Source organism: Rattus norvegicus, chromosome 1 (genome assembly GCF_036323735.1).
Source record: "Rattus norvegicus strain BN/NHsdMcwi chromosome 1, GRCr8, whole genome shotgun sequence".
Taxonomy (NCBI): domain Eukaryota; kingdom Metazoa; phylum Chordata; class Mammalia; order Rodentia; family Muridae; genus Rattus; species Rattus norvegicus.
The window spans coordinates 153,906,607-153,931,342 of NC_086019.1; the positions used below are offsets into that span (position 1 = coordinate 153,906,607).

General features: G+C 39.3%; 1 protein-coding gene across 7 annotated transcripts in view; it reads left to right on the top strand.

Annotated features, from left to right (window-relative positions):
* Dlg2 (discs large MAGUK scaffold protein 2) overlaps positions 1 to 24,736 on the top strand; it is a 2,051,694-nt gene that overhangs the window by 42,062 nt on the left and 1,984,896 nt on the right. The gene's annotated exons all lie outside the window — the stretch shown is intronic.

Genomic DNA, 24,736 nt, shown 5'->3' on the forward strand with positions numbered 1-24,736 from the left:
AATGGTGTTATGGCTAGAAATGAAAATGTATGAGAGTTTTTAAAATGTTTTTGTTTGAAATTAGAAATCTGTTTAATCACATATTATCAATTCTTTTCGTGTGTGTGTGTGTGTGTTGTTCATGTGTGTGCATATGGGGAAGCCAGAGGAAGATATTGGATGTTTTGGTGTGTAATTCTGCTTGTTCTCTTGAGGTAGGGTCTCTCACTGAACTTGGAACTATGTTGCCAGGTAGGAAACCCACAAATCCTATCTCTATCTTTGGGGTTGCACTCCCTCACAGCCATGCCGGAAATTTTATGTGGGTGCTTGGGATTTGAACTCAAACCTTCAGCTTGTGCTGTTATCGTCTGAGTCATATTTGTAACACCACATTATACTAGTTCGAATGTAGTATTATTTCAAAGTAGGACCTACTTAAACATATTATGGCTGTAACTATTAATTATGTGTATTTTTGTCATCTGATCATAAGGAAATCAAGACATTGTATAAGATTACAGTGAATGGTACAAGTGGACAATTGTGTGACTTTAGATTAGGTTCCCTCTAATCTTTTGAGACAAGTTCTCACACTATGGCTTTTGTATCAGCAGCACCAGTCACCCACCAACTTGTGTAACTTTGTGTGTCACCTGAAGAACTACTAAATCACAGACTTGAAGTTAGCGCTAAAAAAATAGTGTCTTTTGGATGATTTTTGAGGCATGCCTAAAGTGTGATCTTGGTGCTTGGCAATCTGACCTTTCAGGGAAAATAACATGGTGTCTGAATGTTACTTCCGGACTTGGAAGAGAATGTTATTTCTTTATTCTTACATATCGTAAACATTTGGTTTAGTCTTTAACAAAATGAATGAACTTTTAACAATCTTAAGTCCTTTCAGAGTCCATAAATTTAAAAATATTATGGAACCAAATTTCTCTTTAAAATAAATAGTATTCTGAAATATTTACATGATTCAGCCTTTGTGTGTTTAATGATAGTGTCTACCTGTGTTGCTGCGAATAGTTCAGAGTCACACGGAGATTCTTCTGTTAGGTGATATGCAGAAGGCGTGCTCGCTCGGCAATGCTTGCATGTGCTCCAGTGAGACACAACTGCATCTTACGGATTTTCCAGTAAGCTTTGAGGTTTTCATTATACTTTTTTTTTGCGTGTGCATTTGCATGTATGTGTGTGTATGTGTGCACGTGCATGTGTGCCGTGGCAAGCATGTGGGGGTCAGAGAACAACTGTGAGAATTGGCTATCTTTTTCTGCACCGCAGATCCTTGGAATCAAACTCAGGTTGTGAGGCTCCACGGCAAGTGCTAAGATACCTCTCTTGTCTCTCGAATAAATATTTATTGGTTAACACAAGGAATGTTTATATTCTTAGATAATAAAGTCTATGCTTTCTCTTTACAATGCTAATTTAAATAAATCAGTTAGGGATTTTCCAGTTATAATAATTTGAGTAACAATAGATAACACTGTACTTATGAAGTTTTATATTTATGAAGTTTTCCTAAGTTACATACACTCGAGCAGATGGATGTTAACACATCTAGGACCTTAGGGGAAAATTGGCCCTTAAAGTAAAAGTAATATTAATGTGTATGCACAAATGCCAAGTCAGTATGCCATTGATAACTAGACTCTAGGGGTTGAAACAAAGTGTTGCAGGAATTTAGTAAAGCCTGGGTAACCGTAGAGTGATGCTGGGAAGGGATGCTTTTATTTAAATCCAGATCTTGTCTGTGGTAGGCTAGAAGAGAGCTAGAGAAGGGTATTTTTCTCATCCACTCAATAACCTATTTACAAGACACTATTGGAACACTGTGCAAAGCTTCTATTGCACATACGTTAGGGATCAGAATGAAATGAGATTGTATAAACAATTTATATTTACAATTCCCGTAAGTGATACACAGGAGGAATGGAGGCTTCTGTGTGTGTGTGTGTGTGTGTGTGTGTGTGTGTGTGTGTGTGTGTGTGTGTGAGAGAGAGAGAGAGAGAGAGAGAGAGAGAGAGAGAGAGAGAGAGAGAGAGAGAGAGAGAGAGAGAGAGGTGTAAATTTCCTTAGGAAGTGGCCCTCGAAATGCCGAAAGTTATACATCTATGATAATTGATGGCACTTGAGAAAGTGGGTCTGACTGAGGATGTCTTTGATATTTATACCTTTAAAATGACGTTTATATGCTTGATAGAGAGTCTTACTGGATCCAAATCTTTACATTAGAGAATAAAGAATGTAAAGCATAAAACATGACTCAGACAATTGTTTTAATTCCCGTTGTTAAATAGCTATAGTCTTGGTGAGATTCATTGAGTGTCTCATGCCTGGAAGATCAAACATCTGTTTGACACGTTGGCTCAAATAGTACCGAGAGGTTTCAGTGCCATTCTTGGTTCAGGACTTTGTGTATTACTGCAAGATTTATGTCACCAGATGGCACCATTTAACTAAAGTTATGAGCTCGGGCTGCTTATGAAGTGGTTGGTACTAAATGGATGATGCTTGGTTTTGTGCTATAGCTGAAACAGGAAAAAATATGCTGTAATGGTAAATGAGACTTATCTACAAAGATAGTCTGACCCAGTGCTTTTTGGAAGCATGACAGAAGCTGGTGATTTCTTTTTGGCAAGTAGTGGAAGAAAATTTGAAGCTTGTCTTCACCACAGTGTGTGGCAGCTGGCCGAAAGAACACTACATGTTTCTCCTATTTGGGTTTCCTGTGGCTAGCATGCTCATTTTATTAATATTACATCCCTGAAATGCTTTCAGGGAGTATACACACACACACACACACACACACACACACACACACACACACACACACACACACACACCAGAAAGATAGTCTTTTTTCATTATTATCTTTAATCTTTCTTTTTAACAGTCCAGTCATTATCCCTCTCCCAGTCCACCTTCTGACAGTTCCTCATCCCATTCCTCCTCCCCCATCTCCTCCCCATACCTCCACAGACCCCCTCACCCCACCAGGCCTCTGTATTCCCAGGAGCTTCAAGTCTCTCAAGGGTTAGGTGCATGTTCCCTCATTGAGGCCAGACCAGGCAGTCCTCTGCTGTATATGTATTGGTGGCCTTGGACTAGCAGCTAATATATGTTGCCTGGTTGGTGGCTCAGTGTCTGAGAGATCTCAGAGGTCCAGGTTAGTTGAGACTGCTGGTCTTCCAATGGGGCCGCCCTCCTCCTCAACTTCTTCCAACCTTTACCTAATTCAACCACAGGCGTCCTCAACTTAAGGCCATTGGTTGTATGTAAGAACGTGCTCCTTTCTCAGCTGCTTGTTGGGCCTCTCAGAGGGCAGCCATGCTAGGCTGCTGTCTGTACATAAATCATAGCATTAGTAATAATGTCAAGCCTTGGAGCCTCCCCTTGAACTGGATCCCAATTTGGGCCAGTCACTGGACCTCCTTTCCCTCAGTCTCTTCTCCATTATCATCCATGCAGTTATTTAAGACAGGAACAATTCTGGGTCAGAGTTTTTGACTCTGGCTTGGCAACCTCATCCCTTCACTTGATGCCCTGCCTTTCTGCTGGAGGTGGACTCTACAAGCTCCTTCTCCCCACTGTTGGGCATTTCATCTAAGGTTCCTCCCTTTGAGTTTTGAGATTCTCTCACCTCCCAGGCCTCGGGTACATTCTAGAGGGTCACCCCACGCTCCGGAAGTTGTATATTTCCATTCATTCTGCTGGCCCTCCAGTTTCACTCCTGGTCCCCAGCCCCCAATACCTGATCATGTTCCACTCCCCCTGCCTCTCCCTCCCAGCTTTCTCCCTCCCTCTGCCCTCCCCCTTTCTTCTCTCTCCCTAGTGGAATTGAAGCATCCACACTTGGAACCTTTGACTTGTTAATCTTCTGAGTGCTCTGGATTGTGTCCTGGGTATTCTGTACTTTTTGGGCTAATACCCACTTATTAGTGAGAACATGCCATGCATGTCCTTTTGTGTCTGAGATACCTCACTCGGGATGATATTTTCTAGTTTCATCCATTTGCTTGTCAAACTCACGATGTTCTAGTTCTTAATAGCTGAGTAGTATTCCATTGTGTAAATGAGCCACATTTTCTGTATTCATTCTTCTGTTTGGGACACCTGGGTTGTTTCCAGCTTCTGGCTATCAAAAATAAGGCCTCTATGAACATAGTGGAGCATGTGCCCTTGTGGCATGGTGGGTTTTTTTTTTTTTTGAGTATATGCCCAGGAGTTGTATAGCTGGGTCTTCAGGTGGATCTATTTCCAATCAAAAGGACAATCTTTAAAGATTACCTTCAGAAATAAATCCTTTAAGATGAACTAAATAAGCATGGTGACAATAGCTAAAGAGTATAATTCTATTGGATTATATAATAAATAAGTGTAATATAGACTATATCTTCGTATAACCAGTTATGGCAAGGGAAAAAAATTTGTCACTTGGTTTTTGTCCTCTTAAGCACACTTTTGCCTCTTGTTCCTGTAGAATATGCTCAGAGTTTTGGGGTATCATTGTACAGTATTATTCATTGAAATGTTCTCTCAGGAGTTCATGAACTTCTTGAAGAAAGAACTTGATTGGCTCTAATGTAGCTGGTGGTAAAAAACACATTAAACTGCTTTTATTTGAACAAATATGTTTCAACTTCTGCTCCCTAAGAGACACTATGTCAGGCCCTAGGGACGCGTTAACAAGACTAGGAGCCCTGTTTTCATGGTGCTCATGGTCTGTTAAATGGGACATGCTTTGAGGCAATGAGTATTCTGATGAGAACTGTTTGGAGGAAACACATAAAACCATGAGGAGTTTCTTCAACTGATCGAGTTCATATTTATTCTGTAGTCAGAAACATTTGGAATTAGGGCTGGTGAGATATTTCAGAGATTCAGTACACTTCCTGTTCTTCCAGAGGAGCTGAGTTTCAATCCCAGTACCCATATCACGTGGTTTGCAATTGCCTATAACTTTTTAAAATTTTTTTTGGTTCTTTAATAATTTTGAATAGGTTGATTTTTTTAAATTAAATTAATTATTTTTCAATACTAATAAAAATTTTAATAGCAAATCATGGGGAAATTATGTACAAGTTGATAATACAAACAGACTGATCAGTGCCCTGAAAATTATAGATTTCTACCTAAAATACACCTGTTGTAAAAATATAAAAAGTAATAAGTGTAGTTGTCTTTTACTCTGCAAGGTCCACACGGAAGTGCCCCAAGATATCTGGTAGATATCTTGGTGTTATGAAATACCAACTCCATGACAGCCCATTGTCTCCTGCTGCTGCATACGTTCCTACACTCAAACTGTCACATAAAAGAACACACAACACAATAATCTTTGACCCAATTGATGAGATATAATTGCCCACTTAAACATCTCCTCTTCTTTCATCTGCAATTTTATTTCCATTTGGAGAATTCATCTTCTGTTCGACAACTGTTGGTGCCTGTTACATTAGATGTTGGGGATATTTATAACAATTAAAACACTTTCCTTGAGAATCAAAATATTATTTCTTATGCATAAGCTTCATTTATGTAGGATACTGTTTCTCTAGAAAACAGTCTTTTATCAGACTCTGGCTTGTTAGTTTTAAAGTTTTCAGAATTTTTATTGACCTGATCAAATAAAAAAACAAAAATCTCCTTATGGTTTATCACATCTTTTTTTTTTTTTATTACCTTGAGTATTTCTTATATACATTTCGAGTGTTATTCCCTTTCCCGGTTTCCCGGCAAACATCCCCCTCCCCCCTCCCCTTCCTTATGGGTGTTCCTCTCCCAGCCCTCCCCCCATTGCCGCCCTCCCCCCAACAGTCTAGTTCACTGGGGGTTCAGTCTTAGCAGGACCCAGGGCTTCCCCTTCCACTGGTGCTCTTACTAGGATGTTCATTGCTATCTATGAGGTCAGAGTCCAGGGTCAGTCCATGTATAGTCTTTAGGTAGTGGCTTAGTCCCTGGAAGCTCTGGTTGCTTGGCATTGTTGTACATATGGGGGTCTCGAGCCCCTTCAAGCTCTTCCAGTTCTTTCTCTGATTCCTGCAACGGGGGTCCTATTCTCAGTTCAGTGGTTTGCTGCTGGCATTTGCCTCTGTATTTGCTGTATTCTGGCTGTGTCTCTCAGGAGCGATCTACATCCGGCTCCTGTCGGTCTGCACTTCTTTGCTTCATCCATCTTGTCTAATTGGGTGGCTGTATATGTATGGGCCACATGTGGGGCAGGCTCTGAATGGGTGTTCCTTCAGTCTCTGTTTTAATCTTTGCCTCTCCCTTCCCTGCCAAGGGTATTCTTTTTCCTCATTTAAAGAAGGAGTGAAGCATTCACATTTTGATCATCCGTCTTGAGTTTCGTTTGTTCTAGGGATCTAGGGTAATTCAAGCATTTGGGCTAATAGCCACTTATCAATGAGTGCATACCATGTATGTCTTTCTGTGATTGGGTTAGCTCACTCAGGATGATATTTTCCAGTTCCAACCATTTGCCTACGAATTTCATAAACTCATTGTTTTTGATAGCTGAGTAATATTCCATTGTGTAGATGTACCACATTTTCTGTATCCATTCCTCTGTTGAAGGACATCTGGGTTCTTTCCAGCTTCTGGCTATTATAAATAAGGCTGCAATGAACATAGTGGAGCACGTGTCTCTTTTATATGTTGAGGCATCTTTTGGGTATATGCCCAAGAGATGTATAGCTGGATCCTCAGGCAGTTCAATGTCCAATTTTCTGAGGAACCTCCAGACTGATTTCCAGAATGGTTTTACCAGTCTGCAATCCCACCGACAATGGAGGAGTGTTCCTCTTTCTCCACATCCTCGCCAGCATCTGCTGTCACCTGAGTTTTTGATCTTAGCCATTCTCACTGGTGTGAGGTGAAATCTCAGGGTTGTTTTGATTTGCATTTCCCTTATGACTAAAGATGTTGAACATTTCTTTAGGTGTTTCTCAGCCATTCGGCATTCCTCAGCTGTGAATTGTTTGTTTAGCTCTGAACCCCATTTTTTAATAGGGTTATTTGTCTCCCTGCGGTCTAACTTCTTGAGTTCTTTGTATATTTTGGATATAAGGCCCCTATCTGTTGTAGGATTGGTAAAGATCTTTTCCCAATCTGTTGGTTGCCGTTTTGTCCTAACCACAGTGAAATTAATTTTTAAAAATTTATTTACCCTACTTCCCACTCACTGCCCCCTTCCTGGTCAACTCCTCCCACAATCCTTCCCCTATCTCCTCTCTCTTTCTCTTCTGAGCATGAGACCCCCTGGGTATCCCCCCATACTCCCAGCAATTCAAGTCTCTTTGAGGCTAGATGTTTCCTCTCCCACTGAGGCCAGACAAGGCGGCCCAGCTAGTAGAACATATCTCTCTCTACATACAGGCAACAACTTTTGGGGTAGCCCCTGCTCCAGTTGTCTAAGACCCACATGAAGGTCAAACTGCACATTTGCTACAGATGAGCAGGGAGGCCTAGGTCCAACCTGTGTATGTTCTTTGGTTGGTTGTTCAGACTCTGAGAGCCCCAGGGGTCCAGATTAGTTAATTCTATTGTCCTCCTATGGAGTTTCTATTCCCTTTGGGGTTCTCAATCCTTTCTCCTATTCTTTCATTAGAGTCCCCAAGTTTCATCCAGTGTTTGGCTGTGGTTGTCTGCATCTATCTAAGTTAACCTCTCAGAGGACAACATGTTTCTGTCTGCAAGCATAACAGAGTATCATTAAGAGTGTTAGGGATTGGTGCTTGCCCATGGTCTGGGTCTCAATTTGGGGTGGTTATTGGTTGGCCATTCCCTCAGTCTCTGCTCCCTTCCTCGTGCCTGCATTTCTTGTAGACAGGATAAATTTTTGGTTGAAAGTTTTATGGGTGGATTGGTGTCTCTAATGCTCAGCTGGGGTTCCTGTCTATCCAGGTGGCCTTTTCAGGTTCCATATCCCCAGTGTAGTGAGTCACAGCTAAGGTCAAACTCACTGATTCTTGGACACCTCGCTATACCAGGCCCTGTCTCATCCTGGAGATGCCCCTCACCTCCTTAGCCCTGTCAGTTGCAGATTTCCATTCATTTTCATGACCATCTAGCCATCTCTCCAGTCCTTCCCCACACCTGATCTTGAATCCCTCATTCCCCTCCCCATACTGCCTCCTTTTCACTTCCCTCCCTCTATCTTCCCCTTATGACTATTTTGTTCCCCCTCCTGAGTGAGAGTCAAGCTTCCTCGCTTGAGCCTTCTGTTTTGTTTAGCTTCTTTGTGTCTGTGGAGCGTAACATGGTACCTGTATTTTATGGCTAATATCTACTTGTAAATGAGTACATGTCATGCATGTCCTTTTGGGACTGAGTTACCTCACTCAGGATTATATTCTCAAGTTCCAAATATTTGCCTGCAAAATTCATGATGTCTTGGTTTTTAATAGCCAAATAGTATTTTACTGTGTAGATATACCATATTTTCTTTATCCATTCTTCAGTTGAGGGATATCTAGGTTGTTTTCAGTTTCTGGCTATTATGAGTAAAGCTGCTATGGACATAGTTGAGCAGGTGTCTTTGTGAGATGTTGGAACATCTTTTGCATATATGTCCAGGTGTGGTATAGCTGGGTCTTGAGGTAGAACTATTCCAATTTTCTGAGAAAACATCTAATTGATTTTTAAAACTTCAGTCTGATTTCTTTTATGGACATTGATAAAAAAATACTCATTAAAATACTAGTAAAATGAACCCAGGAACACATCAAAGACATCATCCATCAAAATCAAGTAGGCTTCATCCCAGAGATTCAGGGATGGTTCAATATACAAAAATCCATCAAATAATCCACTATATAAACAAACTGAAAGGAAAAAAAATCACATGATTATCCCATTTGACTCTGAAAAAACCTTTGATAAAATCCAACACCCCTTCATGTTAAAGATATTAGAGAAATCAGAGATACAGGGCACATACTTACACATAATCAAAGCAATATACAGCAAGTCAATTGCCAACATCAAACTAAATGGAGAGAAACTTAAAGCATTTCCACTAAAATCAGAGACAAGACAAGATGCCCACTCTCTCCCTCTCTATTCAATGCAGTACAAGAACATCCACTCTCTACATATCTCTTTGGTATTGTACTTGAATTTCTAGCCAGAGCAATAAGACAACTAAAGGAGATTGAGGGACTACAAATTGGAAAGGGAGAAGTCAAAGTATCACTATTTGCAGAAGATATGATAATATACACAGTGACCCCAGAAATTCTGCCAGAGAATTCCTACAGCTGATAAACACCTTCAGCAAAGTGACTGGGTACAAAATTAACTCAAAGAAATCAGTAGCTGTCCTTTATACAAATGATAAATTGGTGGAGAAAGAAATTAGAGAAACCACACCCTTTACAATAGCTACAAATAATATAAAATATCTTGATGTAACTTTAACAGAGCAAATGAAAGATACATATGACAAAAACTTCAAGTTCCTGAAGAAAGAAATTGAAGAAGATAGCAAAGATGGAAAGACCTCCCATACTCATGGATTGGTAAAATTAACATAGTCCAAATGCCTATAACTCTTAACTCTAGGGGAATCTGATACCTCTGGTTTTCCTTTGTTCAAGAACACAAATTCTCCTCCACACACATTATTAAAGATATATAATAGAAATAAATCTTTAAAAATTGTTTGGAGTCAGACGCTTAAGTAATAGATTTTCATTTTTATTACATAAGAAAGCACAGCTGTAAGGATGTTCTAGTCAATGTTTCTGCAATTATTCTAGTTTCTCTCTCTCTCTCTCTCTCTCTCTCTCTCTCTCTCTGTGTGTGTGTGTGTGTGTGTGTGTGTGTGTGTATGTGTGTGTGTGTGCATGTTTGTGTGAGTGTTTAAACATGGGATGTTTTTTTCCATTTCAGATTTTATATTTGAGACAAGAAAGGGATAAGGAGGAGAAAAGAACATCTATAATTATTGTTCTCTTCAAAATCAATACTACCTATACCATGTCTCTTTCTTAGCAAAATTTAAAAGACTGAAGGAGCTGAAGGGGTTTGCAATACCTTAGGAAGAACAACAATATCAATCAACCAGACCCCATCAGAGCTCCCAGAGACTAAACCACCAACCAATGACTACTCATGGAGGTACCATGACTCCAGCTCCATATGTAGCAGAGGATGGCCTTGTCCAGCATCAATAGGAGGAAAAACCCTTGGTCCTGTGAAGGCTTGTTTCCCCAATGTAGTGTAATGCCAGTGTGCTGAGGTTGGAGGGGGTGGGTGAGAGTGTGAACATCCTCATAGAAGTGGGGGGTTGGGTGGGGGGGGGTAGGGAAGGGGTATGGGAGAGCAGGGGGGTAGGGGATAACATTTGACATGTAAATACATAAAATATCCTAGAAAAATAAAATTAAAAATAAAGAAATAAAGGAAGCTGTCAAACTAAAAATAAAAAAAAAAGATTTACCAAGACTGGGTCTCCTGGTTATGTCTTAGGGGATTCTGAAAGTTGTAGGAGAATATTGTCATCTTTTGCTTAAAACACGCATCTCATGTAAATTGTATATTTTACCTGGGAAGAACTATTTAATTTAACTGATAAGTTTATACTTTTAATTTGAACTAATAGTTACCATTTCAATCAAAAAGTGTTGATGGCTTGTGAAGTGTATGGCTGAGCCACAGACACAATAAAACCTGTGATTTTATTGCCTCAAGTGTAATAGAGTTGCATTTGTGACACTAATCAGGACAGCATGAAGACCACACTGCTGGTTCCCACTTTTTTATACCCTTTTTACTCTTTGTATTGAGTGTTGAAAAGAATTAACTATAAGAAAGAACAACAGAAAAGGAAGTGTCCTACAATTATGCCCTAGAAAAGGCTTCTACTTATCCTGTTAGCTCTGGTCTCCAGCAAAGGCTAGAAGAGGTAAGAATTAACATTGCTCTATGTTTGTTTGTTAACATGAGTTCAGCTTGAGAGTTGCCCAAGAAAACATCCCTCCTCTGTAGTTCTCAAGTCAGAAAATGCAACATGTCTTAGATTTGATAGGAACTCTAAACATTGCAATGACTTAGAGATTATGATTATCAACTCATACAAAATAATTCCTTCATTGCTCAACGTTCTAGTGTATATACATGTTCTTGTTTATTGTTAAAACAAAAGCCTTTGTGAATCGGTAAGATTAGATTCTCTTTGCAGAACTGTATTTTCAAATCAAGTCATCAAACAGGACCTCATAAAATTGCAAAGCTTCTGTAAGGTAAAAGACACTGTCATTAGGACAAAACGGCAACCAACAGATTGGGAAAAGATCTTTACATCTGATAGAGGGCTAATATTCAAAATATACAAAGAACTCAAGAAGTTAGACTCCAGAGAGCCAAATAACCCTATTAAAAATGGGGTACAGAGCTAAACAAAACATTCTCAGCTGAGGATTATTGAATGGCCAGAAAACACCTAAAGAAATGTTCAACATCCTTAGTCATCAGGGAAATGTAAATCAAAACAACCCTGAGATTCTACCTCACACCAGTCAGAATGGCTAAGATAAAAAAACTCAGGTGACAGCAGATGCTGGCAAGGATGTGGAGAAAGAGGAACACTCCTCCATTGTTGGTGGGATTGCAAACTTGTACAACCACTCTGGAAATCAATCTGGAGGTTCCTCAGAAAATTGGACATTGTACTACCCGAGGATTCATCTATACCTCTCCTGGGTATATACCCAAAAGATGTTCCAACGAAGACACATGCTCCGCTATGTTCATAGCAGCCTTATTTATAATAACCAGAAGCTGGAAAGAACCCAGATACCCTTCAACAGAGGAATAGACACAGAAAATATGGTACATCTACATAATGGAGTACTACTCAGCTATCAAAAACAATGACTTCATGAAATTCATAGGCAAATGGAATGAACTAGAAAATATCATCCTGAGTGAGGTAACCCAATCACAGAAAAACACACATGGTATGCACTCATTGATAAGTGATATTAGTCCAAAAACTGGAACTATCCAAGATGCAGTCCATAAACCACAGGAAGCTCAGGAAGAAGGATTACCAAAATGTGAATGCTCCCACTCCTTCTTAAAAGGGGAAAATATATCCATAGGAGGGGATATGGAAGCAAAGTTTAGAGCAGCAACTGAAAGAATGGCCATTCAGAGCCTGGCCCACATGTGACTCATGTAGATACAGCCACCAAAACTAGATAAGATTGATGAAGCTAAAAAATGCATGCTGAAAGGGACTGGATATAGATCTCTCTTGAAAGACACATCCGGAGCATATCCAATACAGAGGTCAATGCTAGCAGCAAACTACTGAACTGAGAACAGGACCCCCTTGGTGGGAATTAAAGGGAGGATTGAAAGAGTTGAAGAGCTTGCAACCCCATAAGAACAACAATGCCAACCAACCAGAGTTTCCAGGGACTAAACCACTACTGAAAGACTATACATGGACTGACCCAGGGCTCCAACTGTATATGTTGGGTCACCAGTGGAAGGGGAAGCCCTTGGTCCTGCCAAGGGTGGACCCCCAAGATCAGGGGAATATGGGGGGGGCGGCAGTAAGGGGGATGTTTGGGGGGAATACCCGTTGGGGGAGTGGGAGAGAAGGGGATGGGTGCTTATGGACAGGGAACCGGGAAAGGGAATAACATTTGAAATGTAAGTAAAGAAATATATCTAATTAAAAATTTTAAAAAAGTTCATGACAATGTTTCACCTATAAATAAGATATATTATTGATCTCTTCCACAATGAGGCTTTCCGTCTTTTGAGTGCAAGATCAGAATATAAAGAGAAAACCACAAATATGGACAAAATAGTAATTTTGACCATGATTTCATTTTGAAATTCCTGAGCAATATAAAAATACATCTGTTGTGAGAAAAAAAATTGACTAGAACCACCAAACACCAAAAATGATTTATGTTTCATCAATGGATAAAGTATGCTAATTTTTACAAACTACTTTAATCATGAATACCTAGAAACTTAATGAACTTTTAATCTCATAGAGACATATTATAGCTAAGCTCCTGGAGACATATTGCACTCAAGACTTTTCTGAAAGCTTTCAGGAACCTTCGGTTTGGAAAGCTTTTTTCTTTTACTAGTTTTTTCTAAATATATGGATATTTGGAGAAAATGTATCTTATCTGTAATTAAAACCCTATTGTAGGAGACTTTGATTGTCTCAGTTTGAGTATTTCTGTTTGTAACATGAAAGAGGATAAACATATTTACAAATATACATTATACTTATATCCGTGTCATAACAATTAGTGAAAGAGAAGAGCAAGGAATTTAAAGGATAGTGCGAAGGGATAGATGAAAGACTTTGGGACAGAAAGGGAAGGGATAAGTGATTACATATTTCTCCCATGTAAACATGATTGATTATGCAAAGAAGCAGTGAGTATGTCTAATGAAGGTCATAGGAGGATGGATGTTAACATTCTACATTATTATGTTGTGCATTTGAGTTTGAATGATTACCATTATTTTGACTTTGTTCCTTGGATCAGCTCTGTCATGTTCTTTCCAGCAATAATTTCTCCATTGCCTCTCAACACCTGATCCTTTTACTAAATTTTTCTCACCTCTTATTTTCCAAGTTCATTCCTATACACCCCAGATTAATCATTTTTTTGATCTTGTGGAATCCATTGTCTCTGGACATTTTCATAATCTATTGGTCCCATCAGTCTTCTTGTTCTTCCCTCCCAAACTTAAATAATGATTTGTCACTGCATTTATTCATTTTCACCTTTAAATTCACTGCTGTTTTCTTTCATTGGCTAGCAAAAATAACTATTGCATAAGCTTATATTTGTTTCTCATGTCCCTGTACATAGGCAGCTAAAGATATCAGGAGAAATAGGTACAATATTTTAACTGGTTTCACTGTAAGTTTATGACCAAAAATTTTATTTTGTTTCCTTGGACAGTTTACTTTTATTCTTAGAATATTTTCACACCTCCTTTCTCTTCAAAGAACATGCCTTGTTCTCTTTAGCTTTAGCTGATAACTTTTCTATTTTATCTTTTACTACTTATTCTACTGTTCTATGCTTATGCCCATCTAAAATCACCTCAGAGAAGGGCTGATAGGCATGCCTGTGGACAATTACTTTGATTAGATAAGTTCTGGGGGCCACTGTCGGTGGCATCATTCCTTAAGCTCTGATGCTAGTGTATGTAAAAGGGAGAAAACGAGCATAAGGGTTCACTACCCTCTTCTTCCTCACTGCAGATTCAGTTGACCTTGACTTCTGCACTGCAGACAAAGATGCCTTGACTTCCCCACGATTCAAAATGTACTCTTGAACTGTGAGCCAAAATAGTTCAACACTCCTTTAAGTTGCTTTTGTCAGGGTAATTTATTGCAGCAACGTAAAATTGCAGGCTATGACACAGTATGGACACAATACATTAATTTAAAATTAGATAAGTAATTGGCTCTCTTTTTGTTTAAGCAAACCTTATTTATAATTAATTCTTTCACACAACATATTTTGATCATGTTTTTCCCTTCGCCCAACTTCTCTCAGGTGCTTCCTACCTTCCTATCCACTCAGCTTTGTGTTTCCTTCCTTCACAACAAAAATAAAACAAAACTCAAAATAAACCAAAAACTAATGACACAGAAAAATACCTGCCTTTATTGCTGTGAAGAGACACTATTACCAAGGCAATGCTTATAAAAGGAAACATTTAACTGGGGACTTGCCTAAAGTTTCAAAAAGTTAGTCCTTATCATCATGACTGGGAGTAGACAGGCATGGCACTGGAGCAGTAGCTTATGGCTTTGCATCCAGATCCATAGGCGATAGGCAGAAGGAGAGACTGGACCTGGCCTGGCGTGCTGTCATAATCTCTGTCTTATTCTATTTTAAAATATCTGTACTCCCTACTTGGATAAGCTCATCAGTCCTATGGTTTTAAATTATATGCTTGTCCTGATGATTTTATATTTATATGTCTGGCTTAACACCTTGTGTGTAAGTTACCTGCTTAGCATCTCTCAATTGGAAGTCTAGTTCAACACGTAGCATGTCCCTGACATGACACTTGATTCCTAGCTTTATTGATCTCTAATTCGCTTGTTTCCTTGTCTTTGTTGTCTCAGCAAATGCCTTCTAAAGGACTCAGTTTGCTTAAGCCAGGAATCTAGAAGTAATCCTTGCTTTTTCATCTTTAGCACGTCTTTCTCAGTTATATGGAGAAAAGGGTCCAAATCAAGAATTCTATCATTACTTTGAATTCCTATTTTGCATGGCATTCTGGTCTGTAAACTGTTATTTTGTCTCTTGCAGAAGCTTCTTATATGACATTTCTTTCCTTTCATTATTGCCTAATAGTATTTCTGTGTGTTATTCTGAATAATATTTTGCAATAAGTTTATTTTAGTACTTTCAAGTACCTCTGGGTTTCTACCTCCTTCAGGACAAAATGCCGACTGCATATCCTGCTTATCAGGCCTTGTATGATCTGGCCTCTGGCTCCTCCCTCATCTTCTACCAACACTCAACATAGTGCTTCTCCAGTCACAGTGGCCTTGAATGTATCTGCTAACAATTTCTGCTTCAGGGACTGTGTGTTTCCTGCTTACCTCTATTACTAATTGAATCCTGTTCATTTGCCATGTCTCCTGACCTTTCCTGACTATTTTGTATGAGACAACTCCTTCCTCATTGTTCTTCTTTTATTTGTTTTACTTAACTTTTCTTAAATGTACACACACACACACACACACACACAAACACACACATACACACAGTGCACACACCCACACATGTACACATGCACACACATGCACACTCACACATACATGTGCACACACACACACACACACACACACACACACACTGCTGCTTGTGCTATATACCATAAATAAAATAACATTATTGAGGGCAGGTGTCAATTGTCTCATCCCTCTTAATTACTTAGAAGAGCTCACGGAGAGTAAATGCAAAATGATATAATTTGTTGAATAAGGAAAATACCAACTCATTCTCAGTTGTTTGATTTTAAAATTTGACAAGATAACTTCATTGACTTTTCCTTCAAATTTTGCTTCTTAAAAAAAAAAAACGAAACCCATTAGGTTTGCAGATGAAAGGTATTTTGTTGAAAAAGATATTCATTTAAGAAGAAACTTGCATTGCACTAATTTACTCTTGCTAAAAAGAAAACTGTGTTCCCTTTATGGTCTTTGTACCAAGAACTCAGGACATCAGAGACTGTGATTTTTGAGGTTGGGAAGAGGCTTAGGTTAATTACGCTACTGTAATGCTAGGCAATCTTGTGGAGTTTGCTTGTATGCAATAATCAAAACAACATTATTCCAAGTTGGTAGACCTATTAAAGCATACACATTCTATGTGTTTCCATGTCTTTCTCCTTTTTACAGGTTACTGCTAGCAATTTGAAAAAAAATTATTTGCAAAACTGTGAAGATGTGACAGAATATAAAAATATGATTCTCTGTAAATAACTTGACTTCCAGTAGTGAATCTGGACAATTTCCCATAAATCTTTCTTTATATACCTAAACCTCTTTCATTTATACTCTACATAAAATTTAAAATCACCATTAAAACCAACATATCCTTATTAATACAATTATTAATTACTATACATATGTACATCTCTCTATATATCCTCTTTTTGTTAATTTGTTAACCAAAAGTTCATGAGAAACCTACATGGGCAAAACATTGTTTTAGATGCTGGTATAGTGATCAATAGAAAAATCTACATATATTCTTGCTATCACAGAATTTAAAGTTAAGTGGTGGATGACAGCAAAAGCCATATCCTATAGAAAATGAGGCATAGCAGAAGACTAGGGACTAACATAGGCAGGTGCTCATTGTAAACAAGCTTTTTCTCATTTAAGAATATACTTAAATGAAGACCTGAAGCTGAAGGAGTAAGTCAAACAGTTATCTGTAGAGGAAGAGCGAGTGCAGAGGCCTTGAGGCAGGAGCATGAGGAGATTATTTCTGAAATTATCAGAGTATGTTGGATGGACTCAGTCACTTTTGGGGGACAGGAATAAGAAAGGGGCATGGTTGTGGTGAGAGGATAAACTATGTAGGGATTTATTGACCACTATAAAAACATTGACTTTATTGTCAACCCATTGGAGGATTTTGAGAAGAAATTACATGGTTCAACTTACTTTCAATAATGATTGGCTCTGTGTTGCATACTGAGAATTGATGAATGCCTGGGTGTTTATTATACTATTACTTTAATATTTCACACAGAGAACATTGTAGTTTAGATAAAGGAGTAGCAGCAGTGAGAAGGTTTAAAATGGCTTTGAAAACATGGCCATTGAAATTTGCTAATTGGTTGGGTGCAAGGTTAAAAAAATGGTGGAGTCAAGCAGAACTAATCCCCCCTCCCCTGATTTAGCTGAAAATTTGCTATTCCCATTTAGAGGTGGATAATTTCAGGAAAGAAACGTATTGATATGGAGCAGGATAAGGCCAAAAGTTAGGACAGTCAAGTGAATAGTCTGATATAGAAATTGTGGGGTACCAGGAAAATATCAAAGATGGAAATTTTAAATTCAGAAGAACTAACAATGCCAGTAATTCTGAAACCATTAAACTTGAGGGAGAGGCAAGAGGTTGTCAATTATATGAGAATATGAATATTTTAATTAAATTATCTGAAGTAGGTGGTATTCACAACTGAAGTAATTAAACTTATTTTTTGTCAAATTTTATGCAAAATAGTTTCATTAAAATTTCACATAGAAGTTAGTTGAATAGAGAGCAGCATTTTTATTAGATTTTACTTTTTCTAAATTAAAAATTAGTCTCTTAATTTCTTGAATATAAATTACTAGATAAAAATATTAGCCTAAATGACGTGAGTTCCAGATTTCATAAATAGCAGCAATACAGGATCCAGCTTCAAAAGTAAAAGAGGTCATAGTTATTCAAGCATGTTAAGGATATGCTGAAGTTATTAGTGCAAACAACTTCAACTTTCAAGCTTTGGAGAACTGATTTAATCAAGATCGTTTCTAATGTGACAGCATACTAGATTATTTTTTTGCCTTGTCAAATATCTTGTCTGCAAATATGAGACCAATAGTATGCAAATTAAGAATGAAAGGGATTATTTTTGAAAGGAGTTGAGGTTTCTTAGACGGCTTACAGAATAGCTGGATATTAGATTCAGAAAACAGGAAGGAAAGAAGAAAAAAACAAAATAAAGGTTTCCTACAAAATAGAGAGTGGTGTTATGCTATCACCACTGGCTCCTAGTGTTGTACAGTGGTTCCTGTTGTTCCAGGCTATGTTATAGTCACAACCCCAATCTTTTCAATCACTCTATGATGACTGAGAATCCTTTCATGGTTAAGAACTATGGAAACTGCTCATGGATTGGCAGGATTAATATAGTAAAAATGGCCATTTTACCAAAAGCGATCTACAGATTCAATGCAATCCCCATCAAAATACCAATCCAATTCTTCAAAGAGTTAGACAGAACAATTTGCAAATTCATCCGGAATAACAAAAAACCCAGGATAGCTAAAGCTATCCTCAACAATAAAAGGACTTCAGGGGGAATCACTATCCCTGAACTCAAGCAGTATTACAGAGCAATAGTGATAAAAACTGCATGGTATTGGTACAGAGACAGACAGATAGACCAATGGAATAGAATTGAAGACCCAGAAACGAACCCACACACCTATGGTCACTTGATTTTTGACAAAGGAGCCAAAACCATCCAATGGAAAAAAGATAGCATTTTCAGCAAATGGTGCTGGTTCAACTGGAGGTCAACATGTAGAAGAATGCAGATCGATCCATCCTTATCACCCTGTACAAAGCTTAAGTCCAAGTGGATCAAGGACCTCCACATCAAACCAGACACACTCAAACTAATAGAAGAAAAACTAGGGAAGCATCTGGAACACATGGGCACTGGAAAAAATTTCCTGAACAAAACACCAATGGCTTATGCTCTAAGATCAAGAATCGACAAATGGGATCTCATAAAACTGCAAAGCTTCTGTAAGGCAAAGGACACTGTGGTTAGGACAAAACGGCAACCAACAGATTGGGAAAAGATCTTTATCAATCCTACAACAGATAGAGGCCTTATATCCAAAATATACAAAGAACTCAAGAAGTTAGACTGCAGGGAGATAAATAACCCTATTAAAAAATGGGGTTCAGAGCTAAACAGAGAATTCACAGCTGAGGAATGCCGAATGGCTGAGAAACACCTAAAGAAATGTTCAACATCTTTAGTCATAAGGGAAATGCAAATCAAAACAACCCTGAGATTTCACCTCACACCAGTGAGAATGGCTAAGATCAAAAACTCAGGTGACAGCAGATGCTGGCGAGGATGCAGAGAAAGAGGAACACTCCTCCATTGTTGGTGGGATTGCAGACTGGTACAACCATTCTGGAAATCAGTCTGGAGGTTCCTCAGAAAATTGGACATTGAACTGCCTGAGGATCCAGCTATACCTCTCTTGGGCATATACCCAAAAGATGCCCCAACATATAAAAAAGACACGTGCTCCACTATGTTCATCGCAGCCTTATTTATAATAGCCAGAAGCTGGAAAGAACCCAGATGCCCTTCAACAGAGGAATGGATACAGAAAATGTGGTACATCTACACAATGGAATATTACTCAGCTATCAAAAACAATGACTTTATGAAATTCGTAGGCAAATGGTTGGAACTGGAAAATATCATCCTGAGTGAGCTAACCCAATCACAGAAAGACATACATGGTATGCACTCATTGATAAGTGGCTATTAGCCCAAATGCTTGAATTACCCTAGATGCCTAGAACAAATGAAACTCAAGACGGATGATCAAAATGTGAATGCTTCACTCCTTCTTTAAAAGGGGAACAAGAATACCCTTGGCAGGGAATAGAGAGGCAAAGATTAAAACAGACACAGAAGGAACACCATTCAGAGCCTGCCCCACATGTGGCCCATACATATACAGCCATCCAATTAGACAAGATGAATGCAGCAAAAAAGTGCAGGCCGACAGGAGCCGGATGTATATCGCTCCTGAGAGACACAGCCAGAATACAGCAAATACAGGGGCGAATGCCAGCAGCAAACCACTGAACTGAGAACGGGACCCCTGTTGAAGGAATCAGAGAAAGAACTCGAAGAGCTTGAAGGAGCTCGATACCCCTTATGAACAACAATGCCAATCAACCAGAGCTTCCAGGGACTAAGCCACTACCTAAAGACTATACATGGACTGACCCTGGACTCTGACCTCATAGGTAGCAATGAATATTCTAGTAAGATCACCAGTGGAAGGGGAAGCCCTTGGTCCTGCTAAGACTGAACCCCCAGTGAACGTGAGTGTTGGGGGGAGGGCAGTAATGGGGGGAGGGTGGGGAGGGGAACACCCATAAAGAAGGGGAGGGGGAGGGATTAGGGGGATGTTTGCCTGGAAACCGGGGAAAGGGAAATGTAAATAAGAAACACTCAAGTTAATAAAAAGCTCTCTTTGTTAAAAAAAAAAATAAATGGTTCTTTCTAAAAAAAAACAAAAACAAACAAACAAAAAAAAAAAAAACAGAGACTGAAGGAACACCCATTCAGAGCCTGCCCCACATGTGGCCCATACATATACAGCCACCCAATTAGACAAGATGGATGAAGCAAAGAAGTGCAGACCGACAGGAGCCGGATGTAGATCGCTCCTGAGAGACACAGCCAGAATACAGCAAATACAGAGGCAAATGCCAGCAGCAAACCACTGAACTGAGAATAGGTCCCCCGTTGAAGGAATCAGAGAAAGAACTGGAAGATCTTGAAGGGGCTCGAGACCCCATATGTACAACAATGCTAAGCAACCAGAGCTTCCAGGGACTAAGCCACTACCTAAAGACTATACATGGACTGACCCTGGACTCTGACCTCATAGGTAGCAATGAATATCCTAGTAAGAGCACCAGTGGAAGGGGAAGCCCTGGGTCCTGCTAAGACTGAACCCCCAGTGAGCTAGACTGTTGGGGGGAGGGGGACAATGGGGGGAGGGTGGGGAGGGGAACACCGATAAGAAAGGGGAGGGGGGAGGGCGATGTTTGCCCGGAAACTGGGAAAGGGAATAACACTCGAAATGTATATAAGAAATACTCAAGTTAATAATAAAAAAAAAAAAAGGAGAACAAGAATACCATTGGCAGGGAAGAGAGAAGCAAAGATTAAAACAGAGACTGAAGGAACTCCCATTCAGAGCCTGCCGCACATGTGGCCCATACATATACAGCCACCCAATTGGACAAGATGGATGAAGCAAAGAAGTGCAGACCGACAGGAGCCGGATGTAGATCGCTCCTGAGAGACACAGCCAGAATACAGCAAATACAGAGGCGAATGCCAGCAGCAAACCACTGAACTGAGAATAGGTCCCCTATTGAAGGAATCAGAGAAAGAACTGGAAGAGCTTGAAGGGGCTCGAGACCCCAAAAGTACAACAATGTCAAGCAACCAGAGCTTCCAGGGACTAAGCCACTACCTAAAGACTATACATGGACTGACCCTGGACTCTGACCCCATAGGTAGCAATGAATATCCTAGTAAGAGCACCAGTGGAAGGGGAAGCCCTGGGTCCTGCTAAGACTGAACCCCCAGTGAACTAGACTGTTGGGGGGAGGGCGGCAATGGGGGGAGGGTTGGGAGGGGAACACCCATAAGAAAGGGGAGGGGGAGGGATTAGGGGGATGTTTGCCCGTAAACCGGGAAAGGGAACAACACTCGAAATGTATATAAGAAATACTCAAGTTAATAATAATAATAATAAAAAAGAACTATGGAAACAGAGCTTCCATCTTGAAAAACAGTTTGTATTTTCTAGTGGAAATGGGTTTTGTAAAAGGTATAGCTTGTGAATTACTATAAGGAATAGTAATGTGTGTATATGTGTGTGTGTGTGAGTGTGTGTGTATGTGTGTGTATATGTGTGTGCGTGAGTGTGTGTGTGAGTGTGTGTGTATGTGTGTGTATATGTGTGTGTGAGTGTGTGTATGTGTGTGTATATGTGTGTGTGAGTGTGTGTATGTGTGTTTGTGTGTGTGTGAGTGTGTGTGTGAGTGTGTGTATGTGTGTGTGAGTGTGTGTATGTGTGTGTGAGTGTGTGTATGTGTGTGTATGTGTGTTTGTGTGTGAGTGTGTGTGTATGTATGTGTATGTGTGTGTATGTGTGTGTGTGAGTGTGTGTGTGCGTATGTATGTGTATGTGTGTGTATGTGTGTGTGTGTGAGTGTGAGTGTGTGTGTGTGTGTGTGTGTGTGTGTGTTTTGGTTCAGATGAGTTCGAGTTTCCTTCTCTGCCTCTTTTACCTTCATCTGAGTGGTATATAGCTTCATAGTCATGGAAGGTGGGTATATAGAGAATCACAGGTACTTAGGTAAAGAATAGAAATCAAACAAATTAAAATCGCAAAACCTTTGGGTTATTTTGAAGACATAAGAATCTAGCATATTTTGAATCTCCAAAGGATAATTCTTATTCCTCTTCTCCCAGTATGTTTGGCATAGATTTAATTGTAATTTCCATTGTACTATGAGGAAAGTGTTGTTCTCAGCGCTTTCGTTAAATTATTCTTATATACTACAAAACAATATAATTATTGTAATTTTCTAAATTTTGCGAAACTGTAGACCCATACATCTTTGAAACTAACTAAATCCCAAATATAAAAACATTTGTAGAAATCTGAAGCTGGAAATATTTGTAACTGTGTATTTTTTAATTCTATATATTCCAGTGAGTGTATAGTGGTATATTATAAGTTTAATCTTGATTTCCCTAATGTTGCAAGGTAAAAGGTGTCTTATGTGACTAATTACTCATATTTATTTTTTGGTGAAGTATTTCTCCTAGTCTTTTACCTATTGTCTTAGTTAGGATTGCTATGCTTGCAAGAAACACTATGAACAAGGCAATTGTCTTTTAGTTAGAGTTTTATTGCTGTGAAGAGCCACTATGACCATGGCAACTCTTACAAAGGGCAACATTTAATTGGGGTTGCTTTAGTGGTTCTGAGGTTCAGTTCATTATCATCATGGCAGGAAGTATGGCAGTGTCCAGGCAGGCATGGAACTGGAGGAGTTGAGAGTTTTACATCTTGTTCTGAAGGGAAACAGGAGAAGACTCACTCCCAAGTGGCTGGGAGGAGGGTCTCAAAGCCCCACTGACACACTTCCTTCAATGAGGCTACATCTATTCCAGCAATGTTACACCTCCTAATAGTGCCAGTTCCTGGGCCAAGCATATTCAAATCACCACAGCAACACTTAGAAAGGAAAACATTTAACTGGTTGCTGGCTTATAGTTCAGAGATTTAGGTCCATTATTGTCATGGCAGAAAGCATGGTAGCCTGTAGACATACATGGTGCTGGAGAGCCACTGAGAGTTCTATAACTGGATCTGAAGATAGGAGAAAGATAGAGTGACATTGGGCCTGGATTGAGCGTTTGAAACTCTCAAATCACACACCCCAAGTGGTGTACTTCCTCCAACAAGGCCATTCCTACTTCAAGCAAACCTAATAGCATCACTCCCTATGGGCCCATGAGGGACATTTTTTTTCTTTCCTTCTTTCTTTCTTTCTTTCTTTCTTTCTTTCTTTCTTTCTTTCTTTCTTTCTTTCTTTCTTTCTTTCTTGTTGTTGTAAAATTACATTAAAGGGCTGTCTTTTACCCCACTTCATCCATCACCACAGTGCCCCAAGATATCTGCTAGATATCTTGCCAGAAGCACACATCCCAACTTCGTGGCGGCCCAGTGTCTCTGTTGCCACACTTTCTCAAAGTCAAATTGCCACAAGAAAGATCACACAGCCCAATATCCTCTGATCCAATTGATAAGATATAGTTGCCCACCTAAACATACAAAGCCTTGTACACATCCATCCCTTAAGAACATTCATAACAACCTGTAAGGTACAGCGTGGAATCTTAACATCAGCCTCCATGTTCTCTCGGTGACTGCTACTTCTCCTCCAGTTTCTTGTCCCTTCTGTTCCAGTCTTGTTGAAAATGCTATCTTTTTTCCATTGGATACTTTTGGCTCCTTTGTCAAAGATCAAGTGACCATAGGTGTGTGGGTTCATTTCTGGGTCTTCAATTCTATTCCATTGGTCTACCTGCCTGTCTCTGTACCAATACCGTATAGTTTTTATCTACTGTTCTGTGATACAGCTTGAGGTAAGGGATGGTGCTTTCCCCAGAAATTCTTTTATTGTTGTGAATAGTTTTTGATATCCTGGGTTTTTTTTATTATTCCAAATGAATTTGTCAATTGCTATTTCTAACTCTATGAAGAATTGAATTATAATTTTGATGGGTATTTCATTGAATCTGTAGCATGTTTTTGGCAAGATGGCCCTTTTTACAATATAAATCCTGACAATCCATGAACATGGGAGATCTCTCCATCTTCTTAGATCTTTAGAGACTTGAAGTTTTTGTCATACAGATCATTCACTTGCTTGTTTAGAGTCATACCAGGGTATTTTATATTATTTATAACTATTGTGAAGGGTATTTTTTCCCCTAATTTCTTTCTCAGCCTGATTATCCTTTGAGTAGAGGAAGAATACTGATTTGTTTGAGTTAACGTTATATCCAGCCACTTTGCTGAAGTTGTTTATCAAGTTCAGAAATTCTCTGGTGGAATTTTTGGGGTCACTTAAGTATACTATCATAT